The 24,903-nt window shown below is 36.8% G+C and overlaps 1 protein-coding gene across 9 annotated transcripts in view; it reads right to left on the bottom strand.

The window, feature by feature from the left end:
* The window catches only part of CRACR2A (calcium release activated channel regulator 2A), a 209,110-nt gene that overhangs the window by 146,185 nt on the left and 38,022 nt on the right, over nucleotides 1–24,903 (bottom strand). For all 9 annotated transcript variants that reach the window (XM_074194635.1, XM_074194634.1, XM_074194626.1 and 6 more), the window contains one exon: nucleotides 6,827–6,888. The gene's annotated coding sequence lies outside the window, so the exon portion shown is untranslated. The remainder of the gene's footprint in view (nucleotides 1–6,826; nucleotides 6,889–24,903) is intronic.

Genomic DNA, 24,903 nt, shown 5'->3' with positions numbered 1-24,903 from the left:
TTGAGGATGCAATTCAAGTAGTTTTTAGGATGAAAATATCTCAGGAAAAAACATTAAAAAATTAGAAAAAGAGGAAAAATGAAATCAGTGCTGAGTTTTAAAAACCAAAGAAACAATATGAAATTTAAAAGAAGAAACATTAAAGTTAGAAGAAAAATAGGTTAACTATTTCCTCTAACAATTGAGATGAAAATAAAAAATAAAAATGAAAAATATCATAGAAATGAGAAACAAACTGAACTATGGCTCTTAAAAAGCTTAGCAAAATCAATAAACCTTTAGCTAATTTGATCGAGAGAACACAAAATTACCCCCCCCAAATTTTTTTTAAATTAAATGAATCTATTATAGGGAAGAAATAAAAAAGATATATAGAACCTACTAAATACTAACAAAAAAGTAAAAATTTAAATGTAATACATTTGTATCTAAACATTTATGAGAAATTCAAATTAAAGAGCATGAAACAGAGATACTAAACAACTCAACCTTGGAAATTGAAATGGAACAAATTATAAAAGAATTATCAATGAAAAATGCCAGGCCAAATGGATTTTCATGTCAGTTCTATCAAATATTAAAAAAAACAGCAACTATTCTAAATAAATCATTTTCAGTGGGCAAAAAAAGAAAACAATAACAAATCCATTTTATGAGACAAATTTGATTTAAATGCAAATGGCAAAGGGATAAAGCAAAGAAATGGAACTATAGATCTATATCACTAATGGTTATTGATGATGCAAAAATTTTTTGTTGTTGTTCAGTTGTGTCCAAATCTTTGTGACTGCATTTGGGGTTTTCTTGGCAAAGCTACTAGAGTGGTTTGTCATTTCCTTTTCCAGCTCACTGTACAGATAAAGAAATTGAGGCAAACAGGGTTAAATGATTTTCCCAGGGTCACTTAAATATGAGACCAAATTTGAACTCTGGCCCTGACCCTAAGTCCATCATTCTATCCAAAATGCTATCTCACTGCCCAATTTTATTTTATTTAATGGGGGGGGGGGGTTGCAAGGCAATGGGATTAAGTGGCTTGCCCAAGGCCACTCAGCTAGGTAATTAAGTGTCTGAGGCTGGATTTGAACTCAGGTACTCCTGACTCCAGGGCCAGTGCTCTATCCACTACACCACCTAGCCGCCCCCACACAATTTTATTAATGTAAAAATACTAAGTACAATTCTAACCCAAAACACGCTAAAGAAACATATCCAAAAATGATTCACTATGAACAAATTAGATTTTTCCTGGGATTCAAAGATAGTTTGAAATTATGAAAATACCAAAATGTGAAAATAAAACAACTTAAACCATATGATTATGTTAATGGATGCAGAAAAGACTTTTGATGAATCACTCATTTACATTAGTATCCTATAAAAATATAGACCTAAAATCATTTAAAAATAGGTTTTTAAAAGTACATATCTAAAAATTATAATTATCAACAGCAAAGACTAGAATATTTCTCAGTAAATGCAGGTGTAAAGCAAAGATACCCTTTTTCTTGTCATGTCATTTAACAGTTCTAACAATTCCTTCAAAACCAAAAAGACACAAGAAAGAAATAAAAAATAAATAAATAATGGTCACTATGAGATGAAATTATCCCTGTTGGCAGAAGACTCGATGGTTTACTTAAAAGAATCTCCAAAGTCAACAAAAGAATCTATTGAGATAGTAGCTTCAGTAAAATATAGCAGGATGGCATAGTAGATAAGGAGTTGACCTTGAAATCATGAAGGTCTGACTTCAATACCTACCTATAACATATACCATTCAGAATTTCAGCATCTCTCTAAACTATAAGCTGCCAAGAAGATGCTGCCCTGAATTGATAGAGTTATTTTTTCACAGCTCTCTGTTAATGAAATCACAGATCTAGAACTTATCCCTCCAGGAGCAGGATACAAAATTAATTCAAAAAAAATCTTCATCATTTCTAGCAACAGCAAAAACTATGAAGAAATAATAGAAAGAGAAATTTCATTCAGAATAGCTCAAAAATGCATATAATATCTGGGAATCAATGTACTAAAATATACTCCCAACATATGGAAATGATTTTAAAATACTTTACAGACATAAAGGAAGATTTAAATAATTGAATAGATATTCATTGCTTGCAGTTGAATCATAGAAATATAATAAAGATTATGAGATTATATAAATTAATGTAGAGATTTCAAACTACTAAATTACCTAGGGATTACTTAATAATTTCTATAGAAAAGACTATATAAACAAGAACCAGGAAAAATAGCCTCAATAGACCAGTATTTAATAAATCCTAGAAGAGTAAGCTACTTGAAGAAGGATTCCCTATTTGACAAAATCTTCTGGGAATACTGGAAAGGAGTTTGAAAAAAAATAAATTTAGAACAGCATCTTAACACCATATATCACAGTAAAGTCCAAATGGATGAGTAACCTAACTATAAAAGATAACATCATTTTTTAACATTGCAGAAAATGAATTGGATTATCTTCCACAATTACAAATCATCAGATGATGGCTCTGGAAAGGATCTTAGAGAAAAGCAATGACAATTTCCTCATTTTTACAGATTAGGAAACAGGATCAGAAAGGTTAGTTAGTTTGCCTGTGGCTACTCAGGTAGCAAATGCTAGAAGAAGGATTCTAATCCAAATTTTCTTGAACCTAAGTCCAGTGCTCTATGTAGGTTTCTAAACTAGTGAAGGGGAGAATTCTTGAATTTGGGCAGCTATGTAGTACAGTGGAGAGAATACCAGACCTACAATCAGAAAGACTCATCTTCCTGAGTTCAGATCTGGTCACACTAGTTATATGACCTTGGACAAGGCATTTAACCATGTTTGTCTTAATTTTCTCATCTGTAAAATGAACTGGAAAAGAAAATGGCAAAATCACTTTTGCCAAGAAAACTCCAAATAAGATCTCAAAGAGTCAGACCCAACTGAAATGGTTGAGAAACATAAAGGAGAGAATTCATAACCAAAGGGAAAATAATTTTGATTACATGAAAATAAAAACAGGTTAAAAAGGGGAAATATTAATGGTGGGGGGAGTGTGGACTGAGTCATTCATTACCCAATGAATATTGATCAAAGAATATAGACAAGGTTATCAAGCAAAGAACTACAAACTATCAACAAATCAAAGATTTTTTCAAACCATGAACAAGAGAAATTAAGAGAATAAGCAATGATATTTTCATTACCTACTTCACAGGATTGTGGTGAAAAAAGCACCAGCCCCCAAAAGCCTCTCTGTGGTTTCTGCATTCCTATTCCAAGACTAAGACATACTCTGATTTTACCCTTAAAAGTTAATCTAAACAGAAAGAAATAAAAAAGTAAGAGATTTCTTTGTGAAAACACTCAAACTCAGAGTGGGTACACCTAACCAAGTCTTAGAGTATAGATAGCAATGTCCATCAAAGTAATTCAGTTTGCTCTCTGTGTGTGATTTAGTAGACCTTCTCTTCCCCCATGTCGTCCAGCTTAGTCTGAGGTTCTTGGCTTAGCTTAATAAAATTTCTATTAAAAAACAAGAGATAGAGAAGAACATAAAGCCCAAGTATTTACACTTCAGTATCAAAACAAGAAATTTGTCTATGAGCTCTGTCTATATAACATCTCACTGAAGTTCAGAAGGGCCTCAGGCACAAGCTTTGGCAGAGCTTCTACCTCAGAAAATTTTAATCTATATAAACAAATAGCTAGACACATGGGCAAATCAACTAAAGAGGAAAGTTAGGGGACCTACTCCAAAGGCAAAGGAACATAAGCTTTGGGGAGCAAGAAATAGGAAATGCTTTTGTTTTAGAGCAACAAAAACTCATTATAATAGCTTTTTAAGGTTTACAAAATTCTTTCTCCACAATTCTACTACGTTGATAGATTCCAGCTTCATCTTTTCCATCATTTGTTCCTTTCTAATGGAAGAGATTTAAGAAAGATAGATGACAATTGGGCAGGTAGATCAAGCAGTGCTGGGACAGGAAAAGCTGAGTTCAAATCTGATATCAGATACTACTAGCTACATGACCCTGTGCTAGTCACTTAACCCTGTTTGTCTCAGTTTACTAATCTGTAAAATGAGCTGGAAGAGGAAATGGTACACCACTTCAGTATCTTTGCCAAGAAATACTCAAATGAGTTCACCTAAAGTCTTCCTCAATCTAACAAAGACAAGAATTATAATATCTGAGTTTCTTTAGAACAGGAAGCTCCTACATAGCTGAAGAGTAAGTAGACCAACCATCTGTTGCCCTATTGTCCCCTAGCCCTTTCACAATGCTATTTCAAATAGTTGCATAGTATATTCTCATGTGTTTCTAAGATTTTTCAGTTCTCTAATAATTCCTGAAAACCTAGATTCTTCTAAAGCAGTAGTAGGGAACCTCTGAGTTGGCATGGCATTGCCAAGGCAACCACAGGCAGGACTAGAAATTCAATAAATCTAGCGTCTTTTTAAGGGTGAGTTAATTAAATGTTTGACCCCATAAAGCCCATGAATGATGTTATAAATATCCAAATGGCCCTTGGCAGAAAAAAAGATTTCTCATCCCTGTTCTAAAAGTAAAATAATGTGTGGTGGTCCACCCATTAGCCTAGAGCAACTCACAATAAAGTAGCCCATTAGTCATCCTCCTGATGGTACCAGTCCAGGGACCACTGCTCTGAAATCATCCCTGATTGTCCAGTTAGTGGATATTCTACCATCTACTTATATGCCTCTTGCTGCCTCCCATGATAATCTTTTCTCTGGCCATGACTCTCCTAATCCCTGCCACCTAGATTACCTCCTCATAACTAGGCCTAAAGCCTCCTCAATTGAGTGGTGAAAACCTCAGTACACAGAAAAGCCCTTATTAAAATAGGTCCATAAATCAAACATACCTCAGCCTTTCAAAATCAGCAAGGTACTTCAGCACCAACCATCTTGTCATCCAACCACCTTGACCAGTCTAGATTTCCAACCTCCCTCCAGGGAGATAATAAGAAATCAAAATCCAAGTTAGGGCCTAGGATACAGCCATGAGGTTATCTAGGATATGTATTACAATCTATTCTTTCATGACTAGCAAATTATTTCCTCTTGTTAATTCAGTGAAAACTGCTAGGAAGTTAAGAAAATTAATATACTTCTCACTCATTCTCATTCACTTCATCCCCATCTTTCCCAACCCTGTTTAGCTCTGACCTCTCCTTCCATTATGCTCTTTGGAACCCTCATTCTATTGTTTAAAGAATGCCCTTGATATTTGACCTCATCTTCTTTCCTTCATTTTTGTCATTCCAAAACCTGACCTTCACAGACAATGTTGCAAACATAAGCTCTCCTACCCCTGCTCATCTCTCTATTCACACATCTCTATCCTAGGATTGGATAGGAATAGGGGCTAGGAACAGACACACTCTTTACTCCTCACTGTCATACCCTTTCCACCACCATATTTTCCTCCTGTAAGCTTTATGACCTTATTCAGAACATGGTAACAGTTATCTGTCACTTCCTTAGTAGATTTTCCCTTCTTTCTCAAGACATCTGGTACCTGGCTCACAATCTTCTCCATCACAAAACCTGCCTTTATAGTTGGGAGCATCACAATAAATGAGAATTCTTCATTGAGGTAGAATGAGTATGATGATCACCACATTATTCCCTAGAAATACTTCCATAGTGGGGTTGAGAGGAGTTAGGGAACAATTAAGTGACCCAGCTTATGTGATAGAAGGACAAGGATAGTCATTTATTTAACACTGATAGAGAACTTTAAAATGTTTGGGAGGAAGAAATTCTGTTTTAAACATGTTTAGTCTGAGATGCCTACAGGACAGAGAGTGAGATTCCCAAGAAATAGTTGGTGATATATGACCATTACTCAGGAGAGAAACTAGGGCTAGATATATATAGAGTTGGAGTCATCTGCGAGAGATGATATTTGAATCCTTGAAAGTTGATGTGATTGCCAAATGAGAGACTATAGAGAAAAATAACCAGGACCACATCTTGGGGGGTGGGGGAGGGTGGAGGAAGGAGCCATAGTTGATAAGCATGACATTGATTAAGATTTTAAAAAGACTGAGAAGGAACAAGTAATAAGAGAACCAAGAGAGAACAGTGACACTAAAATACAGAATGGAAAAATTTCCAAGGAAAGACAGTCAATCACATCAAATGATACAGAGAATCCAAGGAGGATGAGGAATGAGGAAAGGCCGATAGATTTATCATTTGGGTGATCATTGATAAATTTGCTCCTTTACATCAGTTTCAAGGAAAAAAATTAGCCCTTGTCAGTTCCTTTCCTTTTCTGTCATTATCTCATATAATCCCTTCTGCTTCAGTTTGACTTTACAGAAGTTTTGGGGCCTCCATTTCTTCCTCAGTCAGTTCATTATTTTCTGACATTTCCCCCACCCCATCCCACCCCTAGGTTACATTTCCTTATTAAATTATCAAGGAATTATTTTTTGTGTGGAGTGCAGAGGAGCTGGAGAGAAGGAGAAGGGAGGTAATGATGTCTTTGTCTCTTGGTAAGGATTTTTCTAATAACAGGACTCAAACAAATATGGTTTATTATCCTCTGCCTCTCCCCAGCCTCACTGCCTCTACCCTCATCCTTCAACATACACATAAACATGGGTGTCTTGACCTGATTTTGAAACCCAGATAAACTCCTTCCTAGTTCTGTGACATTAGACAAGTCTTTACTTCTCTCTAAACTTTAGTTTCCCTGCAAAATAAGAAAACTGGACAAAATACTCCAGGTTATTCATCCCTTTTTACAGATTAGGAAGCTAAGTAAGGTTTAGAGAAATGAAGTGACTCACCATGCACTGAAATGACAGAGGAAGAATTTTGAAACCAGTTCCCTCCTCACTCCATAAAGATCCTAAAAAAGGAAGAAAAGGAAGTAAGTATTTATATAACCAGAATCCATGATGTGCCAGGAACTATCTAAGTACTTTTAAAAATATTATCTAATTTGATACTCACAACAACCCATTTTACAGCTGAGGAAATTGAAACAAACAGAGGTTAATGACTTGCCCAGGGTCACAAGCTATTGTGATTTGTCCTTCATTCTCAAAGAAGATCATGACATCAGGGAGGTGATGCCATGACATTCAAGTGAACTGGACTTGAGTGAGGGGGTGCTGTGCAACCTTCTCCTACAGAGCCATCTGGGTCCAGTGGAAAGCTATGGGTCAGGATAACTGGAGATGACCCTGAATGATGAGGTAATGGGGTTAAGTGACTTGCCCAAAGTCACATAATTGTCAAGTGTCTGGGGCCAGATTTGAAGTCATCCTTTTCACTGCACCGTCTACTTGCCCAGAGTCAGAGGCCAGTCAAGTATCTGAGGTTATATGTGACCTCAGGTCACCTTGACTTCAGATCCAATGCTCTGTCTATCACTACTAAGTTACCAACAGCCTAAGGTACTAGCATGGACCTAAAATATCTTCTAATTCAAACATTTTATCAGTTTATGAACTTTCCTCCTTTTTCCAAAGCAAAAATTTAGTGAGGGCAGTGGTTTCCAACCTGATGGGAGGACATACCAAATCAGCCTTGGACAAAGGGTTGAACCTTAAATTTTTCCAAATCTTTCTAGAGTCCTCCTAGTTACTTGAGGAAGAAAAGGGGAAAATTTTCATCTAGGCAAAATGCCATTACCTTTAACACAACTGATTCAACTTAAATTCTTCTTCTTCTTGTGAATTAGGTCAAGTTTTCTTGAGTTAGTCCTTAGAGAGGTGGAAGGCAGCTCCACTCCACCCTAATGTATCCAGTTTTGTGTTAAGTGACCTTGATAACATGTGGAGGTCCTCATATAATTATAGCCTGAATTTCAGTAATAATTAGTGATTTGTAAACTACTTTGAAGATAAAAGGCATTTTATAAGAGCTAAGTCTTGTTATGATTAGCTTTCAATATTTCTTTGCTGGTGCTGATGAGCACATCAAAGAGAACATAGCCCCAGCATGATGCTGAATCATTAATTAGGTACATTCCATATTAAAGGGAAAGAAATGCTGCAATAGTTAGAAATATTAAAAAACAAAAACATCTGTTTCAGACCCAGCATGAACAGGTTTCTTTTCAAATGCATTACTGATGTCTATGAACCCACCAAACATGAAAAGAATGAGAAGGCTGATGTGACACACAGCTCAGTGAGGGATAATCGAATTAAGAATAGCTTATATTTCCTAGAATATTAAAGTTAGATGAGACATCACTTTACAGAGGAGGAAATTAAACCACAAGGAAAGGAAATGACTTGCCCCAGGCCAAAGCCCTAGTCTTTTGACTCCAAGTTCAGAGCTCTTTCTGCTTCGTCACACTATTTGGGAGCTTAGGCTCAGAACTCAACCAACACCAACAAATCACATTTAGGTAGAGCTAGAGCATTTCTTCTCAATAGCCTTGGGGAAGTATGCAGTACATATATATGTAATCCACATTTTACGATAAGGACTTTACAAATTAGAAACTGAGTTTCAAAGAGGTTACATGATTTCCCTAGAGTAACAAAGAAAACAGGTATTAGAAATGGGACTCTAATTCATGTTTCTTAACACCACTATCTTCTCACCAATATTCTCTGAGGAATAGTTTACTCCCATTTAACAAAAGATGAAACTAAAGTACCAAACTAAGGTCACATAGCAATTTAGGGTTGGAGCTGGAAGGAGAAGCTAAGTTTTCATAGTCTTAACTAGGCAAGTCACTCTAGGCCCATTCTAAAAAATTAATGACCCAGGCCTTAAAGAAATTAAGTAATAGGGGCAGTTAGGTGGCACAATGGATAGGGCACCAGCCCTGGAGTCAGGAGAACTTGAGTTCAAATCCAGCCCCAGACACTTAATAATTGCCTAGCTGTGTGACCTTGGGCAAGTCACTTAACCCATTGCCTTGCAAAAAAAAAAAGAAATTAGGTAATGGACAAAAAGTAGCTAAATAACTAGACTATGATCTATGACATTGGCCAATTTATGTTATTGTATATTGTTAAAATGTGTTTTGTGTCTCATTATAATAATAAATTTCTAAGGCAAATAAGGGGAAAGGAGTGTTTTTACTTTATTTATATTTTTCCAATATAGAAATTAATCCAGTCTATGGAATTCAATTAATAACTAGCTTATTTTTCAATGTTATTTTGCAATAAAGAAATCTGCATTGTCTTCTTACAACAAAAAGAAGAAAGCAAGCAACCAATATGATAACTTGAGTCTAAAAGTAAAAAGTTAAAGATGACACCTGTGAGACTGAAGGGGGCAAGAAGATGATGTTGCCTTTGAGAGTTCAGGGGAAAAGATGATGAGTTCCATTTTCAACATATTGAGTTTAAGATGTCTACTGGTCATCTAGTTCAAGATTTCTGAGAGGCAGTTAGAGATTAAGATTAGAGGTCAGAAGAGAGTTAGGGCATGATAGATATATCTGCAAATCATCAGCATTAGTGACTGTAATTGTATTAATGGGATCTGATGAGATAATTAAGTAAAGTAGTATAGGGGGAGAAAAGGACCCAGGACAGAACCCTGAAGTTCATCAACTATTAAAAGACGTGATCTAGGAAGAGGATCAGCAAAGGAGATGAAAAGAAGCTGTCAGAAAGATAGAAGAACAACTAGGAGAAATTAGTGTCCAAAAAACCTAGAGAGAAGAGAGCATTGAGGAGAAAAGAATGATCCACAGTGTCAAAAGCTGCAGAGAGGTTGAGGAGAGTGAAGATTGAGAAAAGGTCATTGGATTTGACAATTAAAAGAAAATTGGTGACTTTGAAGACAATGATTTTGGTGGAATGCTGAGTCTGAAAACTGGATTTGAATGGGTTAAGAAGAAAATGAGAGGAAAATACATAACATTACAAAAGAAACCAAATATATTGAAATAAAAATTAAAAGATATTTTTCCCATACAAGTTCAAAGACTCCCTAAAATTTATACATAGACCCCTTGGAAATCAATGGATCCAGGATGAGAGTTCCCACTATGTCTGGTCTTCATATTGGTCCTTTAAGTAGAATATAATGGAATCAATACAAAACATAGATCCAGAGAAGACAAGTCACTCTTCCATTGAATATCTCTCTGTCTATTGGCAAGCCAAAAAGCTCTTTGAGTGCCCTTATTTGTAAAATGAGGATGGGGGTATCTACCCCAAATATGTGAAGACTTTCCCTGGCAGAATGAGCTGATAAGAACAATTTGTTGCAACTCCTATGAATGTTGAAATAGGAGCTACATAACAATTAGATCTTGGTCAGACATCAAAGACAACAAGATCATCCATTGCATCCTGGTCTCTCACCAGTTGTCTTGACTTTTGCACTGCCACTAAATTTTGATGACTCAGGAAGAAAGAGTAGACAACTTTGCATAACTCTGCCTCAGTTTGGTGGCCCAGGGGATAGAGCACTGACCCTGGTATCAGAAGGACCTAAATTCAAATTTGGCTTTGGAACCTTACTACCTGTGTGACCTTAGGCAATTCACTTAACTTTTTTTACCTCTGTTCTTCATCTGTAAAAGAACTGGAGAAAGAAATGGCAAACCATTCTAGTGTCTTTGCCTGGGGGAGGGGAGGAAAAAGAAGTGTGACTGAGTGAGAACAATCTTCTCACTTGATGGTCAAAGGACCTGGATTCTATTTGTGGCCCATCCATAGGATTCTAATATCCATTTCAAAGTCCCTCCATAGACACTAAAACAGCTCCCATCTCTCAAGAGCACATAAGCTAGGGATTAGCAGTTCACAATGCAATCATCTTAAGTAATGTTTATACTCATCAATACTTCAAACTTATTATAGACATTAGATCTGCCACTAAATCCCTCAGGATTGAAGTCTTCTTGTCTATAGATTGTATTTCAATGTCATTGGTTTCCTGTTCAATCTTATATATTTTATTTAATTCATTTAAAAACATTATTTTAAAAAGCAGTCCATAGGTTTCACCACACTGACAAAAGTTTCCATGAAACAAAACAGATTAAGGCTATAAGGAATGATGGCTAGAAAGAAAATGAAGAAGCTTTCTCTCCCCTTCTCCCCCCTTTTCTTAGCTGGAAAAAAGCAGAAGACAATAGAGGAGGAGGGGTAAGGAAGGGAGGAAAACCTTTCTTTCTTGAGAGTACTGTTTTGCCTTTTATCATGTGTATTAGGGACATTGGAGTGAGTCCAGTTTGTTTAATATGGAAGTCTCCTAAGGGATGTTTCTTGGTAATGTCTAGATCTCCTAAAACAGACACACTGTCTCCCACCATCTGAGTGAGAATAGTCTCCTTTGACTGGCTGCTTGACTGGAGCAGTCATGACTGAGATGGTTTCTTTCTCTTATTGTTTGTCCCTTTTTTGTATCTGTTTTCTACTAAAGTCATCCAAGAAGCAAAGCTCAAAGTTTACCTAAGGCATAGAAGCCATGAACTGAACTGGTAATGGGGAAGGACTTTTCTATCTCTCTCTATGACCTCTGGCTCTGAAAAATGGAATAGGGGTATTTGTTTCTGTGCTGTATCATTTGTCCTTGGTTTTATGTGGTGGTAGTAATCTATTCTGAACTCTGGATTTTGAGCCATGGTGATGCAGCCAGCTAGACTAACAGGGAAGCCCTGATAAGCCAGGTTGCCTAAGCCCCAAGACCATGGCAAGTTTTGGACTTGGATTTTGCCAAATTTCTCTAAGACCTCACAGTCTAGGGATATGTCGAAAATCCTAAGTTTCAAGCAGAAATTCTTTCCATGGATTCCCACAAAATGGAAGAGCTCTTTTTTCCAAAACAAAGCCCCACATGTTAACACGGTCTTACCTGGGCCTACTACCTGAAGTCCAGGTCTGTCACATTTTACTCTACTTCCAGGTTCCTCCCATACTCTTAAATTGACTGAGGTGGTGGTTGGCAGACCATTAACTTCAGCCCCCACTGATGGTGTTCTCCCCAATATAGGGGGTAGTCCCCTGAACCCCAGTTCCATTAAACCCCTAATAGATTAGATTTTCACAAAGGAATATTTACTTCAAAAGATAAAATAACAAATATATAAACTTACTCCCCTCTTAAGGGGAGCAAAATCCTCCTATCCCTTTTGCACTATCTCATGCTCTTGGAGCTAGGAAGGGGGTTTCACAGTTTAGTCCAGTTCCTATAGAGTATAGTCCCAGTTTTAAATCCAAACCCCTCCTCCAACTGCAGTCCCAGGTATCCTAGCTTCAAATAGTTTCACTATCAGGTTGGTTGACTACACCACTCTACCTAAAATCCTAGCTCTGATGTTACCATGGTGTGAACTCCAGAGTTAGTGAAGATTACTATCTAAAACTGAAAAAGACAAAAAGACAGCACAGAAATAACACCCCAGGTCCATTTCTTGGAGCTAGAAAAAAAGAGAAGAGGGAAAATTTTTCCCCTCTCACCAGGTTCTCATGGAACCCATGCTATAAGTGACCTATGATCTTCACCCTCAGGATGCCAAAGCAATTTAGGAAAAAGCTTGAGCCAGAAAAAGATCAGCAGAGCCTCCTCACTCTTACCAGTTTTAAAAATGCCATCTGTTCCACCCACATGGTAGAGGATGAATAGTTCCTCCATTTTAGGAGATCTGGTCATGCCTAGGTACCTCCCCTTTGTGATGGCTCCATGTAGGTAGGTGAATTGGGCATGCTGCAAAGACCCTATTTTACTTGCAAAGGGAATGATGAGAATTCTTAAACAGAAAATTTGTCATCTTAAACTAGTCGTTTTAAAATAAATAAGGCTCTCCTATTGAAAAGAAAAATAATCTGCCCTTATAGTGAAGGGTCAAGATTAGTGGTTGTGATTTTTTTCATAGCTTGGGTGTTGTAAATAATTAACTATTGCTTTATTTTATTATTGATAAAATTATTAATAAGTCATCAATTCAATAATTTTAATATTTATTCCTAAGAAGTTTTAGGGATTAAGGGACTTAAAATAGGAATATAAGTAAATACTATTTGGAAAGAAGGTTAAATACCATTCAATAACTGGTAGAGGCTCTGAGCTTAATTGATTAGCTACAATATGTTGAGAGTTTAATAATCAATATGGAAATATACAAACATACCAATGGATTAAACTAGAATTTGTGATGATATTTTTTTTAGGATTTTGCAAGGCAAATGGGATTAAGTGGTTTGCCCAAGGCCACACAGCTAGATAATTATTAAGTGTCTGAGGTCAAATTTGAATTCAGGTACTCCTGACTCCAGGGCTGGTACTCTATCCACTGCACTTCCTATATGCCCCCACTGCACCACCTAGCCACACCAATGATATTTTAAAGTATGGAAAAAAAGTCAAGTATCAGACAGTAATGAGATAAATTGGCCTATGTAACTCCCTGGGGGAGTGGTGAGCCTCTAGAACCCTACCATAGTTTCACAGATGTGGAGCTGGGATCTCAGAATCCATTAAATCAAAGCCCCTCATTTCACATATAAGAAAACTGAAGCCCAGAGAGGTTATGTGACTTGGTCAAAGTCATAAAGGTAGCAAGTCAGAAAAGATATGCATTTTTGACTCAAGTCAATATTCTTTCCATTCTGTGACCCTAGGAAAGTAGTTTCCTACATCCCTGTCTAAATAGAGTTTAGCTAAAAGAACATTAGAATAAGAGTCAGAAGATTCAAACCTCCCAACTTTGTCATTATTTCTATGACTTGGATAACTCATTTGATTTCTTTGGGCTTTGATTTCCCCCATCTATAAAATGAAACTAGACTAGATGATCTCTCAGGTCCATTCTAACTCTAAGGCTTTTAGGAAGACTCTAGCTCTAAGCTTCCATTTCTATGACAATTGCCTTAGTTTTCTACAAATTAATAGAATAAGTACTAGTTTTTGCCATTTATAATATTGTGGAACAGAAGTGCCAAAGATATAGACCCTCTAGCTTTCCTAATAATCTATACCATCATTTTCACATCTGGCTATTTTCCTGGACTTCAAGATCTCTAGAAACTCATTGTTCTGTAATTTTTTACTTCTTCAGATCATTTCACATCCTAGCTAGAGGATTCTATTATGTCCCTTCATTAGGTAACTCTGATACCACTCCACTCCTCACCTCAACTCTTGCTTTCTGTTTTGTCTTCTCCCAATAGATTGTGAGCTCCTAGAAGGCAGGGATTGTCTTTTGCCCTTCTTTGTCTCTAAAGTACTTTGTATAAACTGGCACATAATAGAAAATTTTAAAATGTTTATTGGCTTTATAAGAAGCATTTCTTTCATGAAGACAAAGAAATGCATGATGACACAGATTTCTTCTCCCTTCCCAATGATTTTTAGTCTACCATACTTTTATTTGGGGTAGGATACTTTTCATTAAATGCTTAAAGCTTTCCAGGTCTATGGTATTGTGGGGTTTTTTTCCCCCTACTGATCACATATCATGTCTTGGGTAATATTTAATTCTAGTAACAGCTTTTACTATCTTACATGCCTTAGAAAGCTCTCCAGAAACAGATCTTTTAAATCCTCTTTTCTACTTTTGTTATTTTCCATGCCATTATATTTCAGTTTTTAAAATATGCAACCTATCCCAAGGTTCTACTATTTCTAGAGACACTTTGATGAAATATAAGGCTAGATTACTGCTTACTTTCCTATTTGTTTCTTCATAATTTTTTTATGTGCCATGACTTCCTTGACCATACCCTCCCTACCACCAGTCATGCCCACTGGAAAGGATTCTATATGATTCCCTGTATCTAACTTTAATATCTCAATTTTAATGCCAACACAGGATTCTTGAGCTGAATTAGATTTAGCATTATAATTTCTTAGGGAAAAAATCCGATTTACCCAGTGATGCAGAACAGAGTAGGGGGTATTTTGTTTGGATGCTGCCAAAGGTAGTTATCATAAAGCTGACCTGAAAGCAGATCACAAGACTATTCAAGACCATCTAAAACTATAATTATATGAGCTGCAATTTACGCCACAACTAATTCAGAGCTTGAAAAGAGTACAGAGATCATCTGGTAGGACTCCTTCACTGTTAAATTAGTAGTTGATCAAGCCTTTGTCTCCCTAAAATACCACATTTGGGAATGTGAATGAAGGATGAAGGGCATAGCCGTTATTGACTTGATTCTGGTCAATAATGGATAAATGACTAATGAACCAAAAGTGATAAAAGCCTTGAGAAATAGCAAACAAGGCAACACTAAGGTCTGAAGAGAAGAAAATACACAGTATCACAACTACTTAGAAGATATATTTAAAATGAAATAGATGTAGGACAGCTAGGTTGGTGCAGTGGATACAGCACTGGCCCTTGAGTCAGGAGGACCTGAGTTCAAATGTAAACTAAGATATTTGATACTTACTAGCTTTGTGATCTTGGGTAAGTCACTTAACCCCACTGCCTCACTAAAAAAGGCACATGAAATGAAAGAGACATACGAAATTTAGATTATTGAGTAAAAGGTACCAGGATAAGCTGAGGTTGGCAGTGAATGCTAAGAACAAATGGAGCTTTTTAGCTATGGTGTTTAAAAAAAAGGAAGATCTCTCACTCCTGTTCAATGTGGATGGTCTTCAATATTTGATCTCATCAATGTGAGTGCTCCCTCCAGCTAAGCAAATTATGTCACATCTCATATTGTGCATGTCTTGTCCAGTCCTCCTAAAAATCCTCCATCAGCCATCTATATATCATGCTCACACTGCCACCATCTGGGTATAGTTGGTCATCACCTTACACCTGAACTATTCCAATAGCCTGCTAGTTGGTCACTCTCTCATGTCTCCCTCACTACAGTCCATCTTCCATTTAACCACCAAACTGATTTTTCTAAAACGTGGAACCAACCATGACACTCCTCCCCCTTCCTCAATAAACCAAATAGCTCCCTATTATCCAGGATCAAATATAAAATTCTCTGTCATTTGAAGTCCTTTGAACCCTATCTTTACCCTTACCACCCCACCATGTACTCAGTGACACTGATTTCTTGCTATTCCTTACTATTCCAGTCTTCCTCTTCACAGCATCTCCTGACCCAAGGAAATTTCATTGTCTGTCCCTATGCCTGGAATGTTCTCCCTCTTTGTCTCCACATTCCTTCAAGTCCCAGGTAAAACCTCATCTTCCTCAAGAAGCCTTTCTCAGTTGGCCTTAACTCTAATTTATCCTATATATCTAGATGTATATATAGATATCTAGATATCTATCTAAATACACACACGCCACACACACATATATAAATGGGGAGAGAAAGAGAAAGGGAGGGGAAGGGAAGGAAGGGTGTTAGAAAAATGTAGAACTCATATACTTGCAAATGGATGAATGTTGAAAACTATCTTTGCCTGTAATTGAAAAAAAATTAAAAACAATGACTATAAAAGAAGCTTATGATATGCCTGCTTGCAGATAGGTAATCCCAATATCGTGAACCAATTATTTCTTGTCTCTTGAGATATACTCAGTTTCATTTTTGTGATGGTTTTCAAAACTCATAGCCAGTAACTACCAACTTTCTTCTTAGAGAAAGTATTCATAATTTACAAGCATGAGCATAGAACTTTGGCCTCATTGATTTCATATTTCTGACCCATATTTTCTAACATATTTTTCATCATGCTTCCCTATGCCTCTGTGTATTTTGAAGGTATTCTAATTAAAGCTATGATTTGGTGATTTCTTTTATAGAGAAGAGATAAAGATTTATAAGATTCAGTTATTTATGGTGTAGTGGAAAAACCAGACCCTCAACTTAGAGAACCTGAGTGCCACAGAACATTTACTACTTGTATGGCCTTAAGCAAATCACTTATCTGCATATCTCTTGTTTCACCTTTTAAAATGTAAGCACCATGGGCACAAGGGAAGTTGCTTTTGTTTTTGTATTCCCAGGGTCTGTTATTAGAGTGCTGGTACAGAGTTTAATACATGCTTTGAACTCAAACAAAACTACATTGTTTGTAGAAATTGCTCTGAAGACACAAAACCAAATTATTTTTGTGCTAGCATTTTACATAGGTAAACCACAATCCAGAAACTTGCAAAAGTCTAGGATCATTAAACCAAAGAGGTTTACTATTTCCTTTTGGCCCTTTGCATCCATTTAAAGTTATCTCAGGAAATCTCCTAATATACCCATAATAAAGTTCATGTCGAGGTTTCCCCCAAAGGGGTCCCCTCACCAGCTTCTGTACAATAATTCAAAGAATTCATTACTTATCAGGGCCAGATTTGTAATTTTTTTGTTCCATAAATCATGCAAATGATACAAAGAGCCTATGGGAGATCATTTATAGATTATATAAATTGATAAAACACTCTTCTGGAAGGAAACAACTTGGAGCTGACAAGAGAGATAAATCCCTGACTTTCTAGTGACTCCCCCTCTCCCACAGGATCATTCCTATGCATTCTTCTGCCTTGGGTTTTTCCTATAATATAAACATTCTGGAGACTATTCAAAAAGCATTCTTCTTCTCATTGGACTTACACTGTCTAAATAACTCACTGGCTTTGCATTCCAAATAGGATATTGCTCCATAGAGCTCCAAGGAGAGCCAGGAATCTGGAAATCATCTTTTCCCTTTAAAAGGTTTAAGGCTTGCTTGGACTCTTGAACTTGGAGTTAACTTTCAGGCAAATCCCAAGACTAGGATAGTCTAGTCAGGATTTCTCTTCCCAGGTCATATGTAAGTACATCTCTACTTCTACCACCTGCTTCTGTAGGAAATAGATCTGTACTCCAGCAGCTGTCACCTTGAGGGCTAGGAAAGTACGTTCTCAGGGTCTATAATGTCTAACTTTTGTTCTGAAAAATGAAACAGAAAGGTTAACTAGGAAGATGAGGTAGAAGAATTCCTCTCTCAGACCACCTAGTCAAATGCATGCAGACTTGTTTCTGAGTAGAATAAATGGAAGGAAGGAAGGAAGGAAGGAAGGAAGGAAGGAAGGAAGGAAGGAAGGAAGGAAGGAAGGAAGCCTCCCATTCCGAAGGATTGGGATTTCTCTGGCTATTCTTTAATCCATGAGGATCACCATGGACCTCACCATATGGTCTGGTTAAACCAAGCCTCAGCGCTGCCTCTCTCTCTCTCTCTCTCTCTCTCTCTCTCTATCTATCTATCTATCTATCTATCTCTCTCAGACCTCACTTGGTCTGTCCTCAGGGTGCTTGCTGTTTTCCTTACTAATTTTGATTAATATACTTTATAACAATGTTTTGTCATATTAAAATCCTGAGCAGTTTTAACATCCCAGAGACCTGCAAATTCCCTCTTCTTTTTCAGTGGCCTTAAATCTTCTGTCTTCAATCTCTAAATCTTTATTTAATCAGCAACACTCCTGGGTAAGTCACTTAACCTTGTTTACCTCAGTTTCCTTATCTGTAAAATGAGCTAGAGAATGAAATGGCAAACCAACCTGGTATCGTCCTCAAGAAAACCCTAAATGGAGTCATGAAGAATTTATGATTGAAACAACTCAACCATAATGTATACTAAGAACAAAAATGTTCATGTATAGATGACCACAGCAAAATCAGATGAGCAATTTGCTTTTGGTTGTGCATGAGATGAGGATAAGGTTTGTTTTCTCTAGTTTTTTTAACTTGTTTGTGTATCCATCTCATGGATATGAAACATTATATGAAGCATTAAAATAAGCCTCATGTTATTTATAAAGAAGTAAAGATATGCTCCTTCATTTGATCTTTTTTCCCTAGAAAGAGATATCAGATCTGATCTCAAAATAATGCACTTCCTTCCTATTAAAGACCCAGTCAACTGCTTAGAAGAACACATATTGTTGTTTTTATTATTCATTCTTTCATATTACATTTTCAGTTCCTACCACCACCAAGTAAGGACAATAATCTTTCTGCTACCTAAGACAATTAGCTATGGAAAAAAATCCTCCCCTTTCTAAAACAACCACTAACAAGGGAGTAACTAATGAAATCACTTTCACAGCAAAAGTTAATTCTATAGGGTTAATTGTTAAAAATACAAACTTAAGGGTTGGGCATGGCAGTGTGCATCTCTAGTGTGTACTGTTGTGATGTTGAGGATAGTAGATCCTATGATTGTAGGAGGCATTGGGTAGCCACTCACATCAGAGGTCCACAGGATGCCTAAAGAGGAGTGAATAGGAAAAGGGAGCAAATTAAAGCTTCCATGCCAATAATGATTCATAGTGGAATTGGGTTAGTGAATGGACCTTACACTTCTAGCCCCGCTGAAAGAGGTAGCCTCAGTCCCCATTCCCCCACAAGTGCATGTATATCCATATGTGACTGTAAATTTATACAGCTGTGCATATATATATATAAAAATTAATATTCACATATATGCAAATAGATGCATCCATATGTGTATATATAAGTGCATTATATACCTGCATTTACATGCAAACATACAATATGTTTTTTAAAATTCTTTCTGCTGTTTTAATTAAAACACTAAGACATTAGGTCATTATGTGCATGTATATATGTCTCTACTTGATTTATTTAAATTTGATAATTCAATAATGGTACATATGCATATGAAATTTTATTTTTGGTTAAGTGGGCCTTTTTCCTTTTATTGAGCAATTGCAAGAGGAAGCAAAGCCCCCTTCTTCTTCCCACTCTCAGGAAGAGAAAAAGGCTAAAAATCCCCATGCCTGCCAGGTTTGTCTTGTTAACAATTTATTTTTGCCTTCCGTTAAACTAGTCTCAGTCAAAAGAACCAGAGTCACAATCTGATGACTCTTTCTGTTTAGAGATTAGCTTAAGTTTTCTGCATATGTTTTTCATTTTATGCAGTGACTGCCAGCTTATCACAAAAGGCACCTGTTTGAAAGTATTCACTACTAAGTGGCAGAAAAGACCAAATAAAATCCCAAATCCCAATTTGAATGAAATGTCCATCATTTTTAGGGCTTCTAAACTCATTCTCAAAATACAGGTTTGCCTAAGTCAGCTTAATACACACAAATCTGCAATGACTTTCTCTATCTCCTTTAGGATAAACCTCTCAGATGATATTTAAAGTTTTCCAAATCTGACTCTCAAACAATTTTCTAGTTTTATTGTATATTACTCTTCCTTGGAATACTCTCTTTTCCAGCAAATTGACCTCCTAAACTCTCTTTCGTGTGAAATTCTATTTCCCTCCTTCATGCTTTGCCAATTGATCCCCACACCTGAAGTGCACTTTCTCTTCATCTCTTTTTTTTTTGTAGGATCCCTAGGCCACCTCCTTTATGACACTTTTCTTGATTCCTTCAGTTAATAGTTCTCTTTCTTTCCCTGTTGCCATAGAGATACTTTCTTATACATATGTTATACAGTTCTAGTAGAATATAAGTTCTCCAAGAGTAGGGCCTGTTGTTTATATCTTAATCCCAACAGAATTGAGAACATGTTTTGCCTATAATAAACATTTAATTAAATATGAATTGATTGTTAAATGGAAAAGAATGATGGAGAGAATGCAAAAATATTACACTATTCCTTTGCTTATATTGTCTCTAACAGTCAAAATCTTCAGACATGGGAAGTAAAAGAATTGAAACATTAACTATCAGTGGACCCCAATATATTAACTCACCTTAGATACCACCTTTTCTCTCTCCCATAGTGAGGTCAAAGAGCAGTGAGTTCCAGACCAAACTCTCTGAGAGTTCTAACACTCTGTCATCTCTCAAAAATGAGTGGACTTCCAGTTCGTGGATAATATTTGTTCTGTCTCACAAGTTTCTTGAAAATTTAAAGACCCATGATCCAGAAATCAAGGACATTCTTTTCCTTTAAGGGGTCCCAGCTCTAGACCAGGTTCTGTTGCTAGAGAGTCTTATTTCAAAGCAAGGAGACTATATTCTTCTCAAGTCTTTGATTCATTATGTTTTCTTCCTAGAACCCCAAAGAAAAATCTCTTAAATCTTACATTTGACTCATCTTAGAAAGGTTCAAAGGGATCCCTCTGAGAAAGGAACTAAGTGTATAAAGTATATCAGATATAGGACAGTTTTTTGTTCCTTTACCATAAAACATTCAAAAGTATTTCCTGCTAAATACTTAAAACCTGAAACAGTAATCTATCTCACATTGTACTCTCCAGGGAAGTCCTGATTAGTGTGAATCATGTATTCCCTCAATTGTAAGCACTATTTGAATTTACACCCTATACCATATTTTACGTAGTTATACCTTCAAATAATGTGAATTCTAATACATGTCACCACTTTAGAGTATTCATTATTTATAATAACTAGAGAAAAAAAACTGTACTTAGCACTTTAAAATGTGAAAGACTTTGTGTGACTATTGAGCAAGCAGGTACTTCATTTTTATCTTGAATCTGTATTTTCTGAGAAACTTAAAAGTTCAAGTTAGCATGGCTTCGGTGATTCGCCTGGTGGTAATCATCAACTCTGAGAGGTTGTTTTGGAGTTCAACTTTTATCATGATTGCTCCTGATTTCTAAAATTCACAAAATTGCCACCAAGGCTAGAAATACCCATCTCAGGATCAGTGATCACCTCTGCTCAGGGTAAAAAACACAAACCAGAAAAGACAGCCAGTACAAGTACTCAGTGCTATGCTCTACCATTATTGTCAGAGGAGGGGAGAGAGGCATGAGTTCCCTTTCATCCACTTCAATGGAAGTCTGAGGAGGAGTCTAATGAGTCTTGACATATGTGATAACTTGGAAGAGAGAGTGAGAAAATAGAAAAGATGCCTCTCTTTTAAAGTATGAGTAAGTAGCTCACTTGCCAAGTGTTTTCATTATGGTATCCTATCCTTGACATATGTGATCATAAGGGAACTAATCAGAAATCCCTTGTTGTCAGTTAACAAGAATTAAGCACTTTCTATGTAGCAGAAACTATGTTAAACATTAGGGATAAAAGCGAATTCCCCCAAAATATGATCTCTGACAACAAAAATTTTACAAACAATTGGGGGAAGACAACATGTAAATAGCTATGTACAAACAATATTTGGAAGATAAGGAGAGGAGGGTATACTCAGTAGAAGAAGGGAAGGAAAGGAGCTGAGAAGAACCCCCTGTAGAAGGTAGGTTTTGAGATGAATCTTGAAGGAAACCAAGAGGTGGGGGTAGAGAGTCAGAATATGCCAGGCATGAGAAACAGCCAGTATCAGGGCACAGAATCGAAACACAGTATATCATGTGTGAGAAACACCAAGTATCCTAGTTTAGTTGAATCATAGAGGGTGTGGAGGAGAGTAATTCAGGATAAAAGATTGGAAAGGTAGGAACTGGCCAGATTATAAAGAGCTTCAAATATCATACAGAAGAATTTATATTTGACATATGACATAATATGAAGTAATTGAAATATAATAAGCTGGAGGGATGCCATGGTTAGATCTACACTTTAAGAAAATCATCTTGGCTGCTGAGTAGGGGATGGATTGGAATGGGGAAAGATTTGAGGGAGGAATACCAGTTATAGATGGAAGTAGTTGAGTTGAGAAATAATGAGTCTAAACTTGGAGGGGAAAGAGGGAGACTTTTGGGGGAGGTAATTTTACACATCTATATCTATTTATCTATCTATCCACACGTATATATTCCCCCCATTACATGTAAAATAATTTTTAATATTTGTTGTTGTTTTTTAAAAGTTTTGTGTTCCAAATTCTATACCTACCTCCCTTTTCTTTCCCTCCCATGGTAAAAAAAATCTGATATAGGTTATATTTATTTGCAGTCATGTAAAGCATTTCCATATTACTCAATCTGTGCAACAAAAAACTTGGAAGGAGAGAAGGAAGGAAGGAAGAAAGAGAGAGAGAGAGAGAGAGAGAGAGAGAGAGAGAGAGAGAGAGAGAGAGAGAGAGAGAGAGAGAGAGAGAGAGAAGAAAAGAAAAGAAAAGAAAAGAAAAGAAAAGAAAAGAAAAGAAAAGAAAAGAAAAGAAAAGAAAGAGGAAGGCAGGCAGAGGCAGGCAGGAAGGAAGGAAGGAAGAAAAGGAGGGAGGAAGGAAGAAAGGAAAGAAGGAAGGGGAATGAAGGAATGAACAAAGGAACGAAGGAAAAAAAGAGAAATAGTATGTTTCAGTCTTTATCCAGACAACATCAGTTCTTTTTTCTGGAGGTTAATAGCATTTTTCATCAAGTTCTTTAGGATTATCTTGGATCATTGTATTGATGAAAATAGCTATTAACAATTCTTCATCAAACAATATTGCTGTTACTGTGTATAATGTTCTCCTGGTTCTGCTCACTTTACTTAGCATCAGTTCATGTAAATCTTTCCAGGTTTTTCTAAAATCATCCTGCTTGTCATTTCTTGTAGCACAATAATATTCCAGTATAATTCCCTCAATTTCCACTTCTTAAGCCACCACAAAAAATAGGGTTATAAATATTTTTGTAAAAACAGGTTCTGGGGAAAATATTTTAAAGGCAGAAATATCATCTTTTTTCAGGGAGCCCACTAGAAAGGACCAGGGCACATGTGGCCCTAGGAAAGCCCAGACTCCAGACCTGTTTCCTAGAAGGACAATTTTTACATAAGGAAATGACGTTGCCTTGAGGTGGTTGAAGGAGGAGCAATTAAAACCTGTAATGAAACAGTTTTTTACTACACTTTGCTAGAGTATCCTGGTATTGAGGGGAAAGTGGAAGTGCTATGTAAATGAAACTTATCTTTAAAATGGAGAGTGCTCAGCCTGGACTTCTGAGTCAGAGACTACTGCACGGGAGTCCTGACATTAGCCAAAAGAAAAACATCTGATCCTTCCACTTTCCCCTCAATACCAGGATACGCTGGGGTGGCTAGGTGGTGCAGTGGATAGAGTTCTAGCCCTGGAGTCAGGAGTACCTGAGTTCAAATCCAGCCTCAGACTCTTAATAATTACCCAGCTGTGTGGCCTTGGGCAAGCCACTTAACCCCATTTGCCTTGCAAAAGGAAAAAAAAACCCTAAAAATATTTTTTAAAAATACCAGGATACTCTAACAAAGTGTAGCAAGAAACTCTTCCATTATATAGATTTTAATAGCTCCTCCTTCAACCACCTCAAGGCAACATCATTCTCAGAGTGACCTCCCTGCACCCATCCTGTTCTCTACAAGTTAACTTTTCTAAAGAGTGCCTAGGAAATGCACACACAACACCTAGTAATTTGATTAACAAGTCTTTGTATAAGCTTACACATACCCTCTCACTCCTGCTGAAGGCAGCCTTTGCAGCTAAGAGGAGCTTGGGTTTCACAGGGCATTGTTAATGAATCTTTCACTTGCTTATGCCTGTAGAAAATAGAGCACATGGCCATGTGGGACATGTCCTCACAGGAAAATTGGCTAGTTATTAACGAAATACTGCTGGTGCAGAGTCTGCGCAGGGGACAGCATGATTTTTCTTGTTTTTGTTTTAGATTCTAGGGGTTGGACAAGCATCCTCCTGGAAGATTCTATCACATACAAAGTAACTTATTTGGCATTGATTTAGAAAAGCTCTGTGGACAGAGCAATGCTTTCCTGGTTCTTTGTAGACCTACATCAGGACTGTCAGCTATGTTACACTGGAAAAGACAGTACAAGCAAGAGATCAATGTCACCTACTAGTGAATTGTGAACGCGCCCATAAAAGGAGGAAGCATCTTTTCTGGGACAAGAAACTACCTCTAGAAAATTTTATTTCTCATTCCTCCCAAGAACCTATATTTTGGAAAAACAAGAGATTTGGAGTCAAATGACATAGATTCATATCCTACTCTACTACCTCGGAAAAGTCACTTGACCTCTCTGAGACTGTTTCCTGAATTGTAATATGTGGGCACTTCAAAATCTATTATTTTGTGATCCCTACTGTCAGGTCTTCATTGTCCCATACACATATCTTACTCACTTCCATTTTCTAGTCTCATCTCCATATTCTTAATCATATTGTTC

Source organism: Macrotis lagotis, chromosome 7 (assembly GCF_037893015.1).
Source record: "Macrotis lagotis isolate mMagLag1 chromosome 7, bilby.v1.9.chrom.fasta, whole genome shotgun sequence".
NCBI classification, from domain to species: Eukaryota; Metazoa; Chordata; class Mammalia; order Peramelemorphia; family Peramelidae; genus Macrotis; species Macrotis lagotis.
The sequence above is the reverse complement of the archived record's forward strand: the minus strand, read 5'-3'. Positions and strand labels throughout refer to the sequence as shown.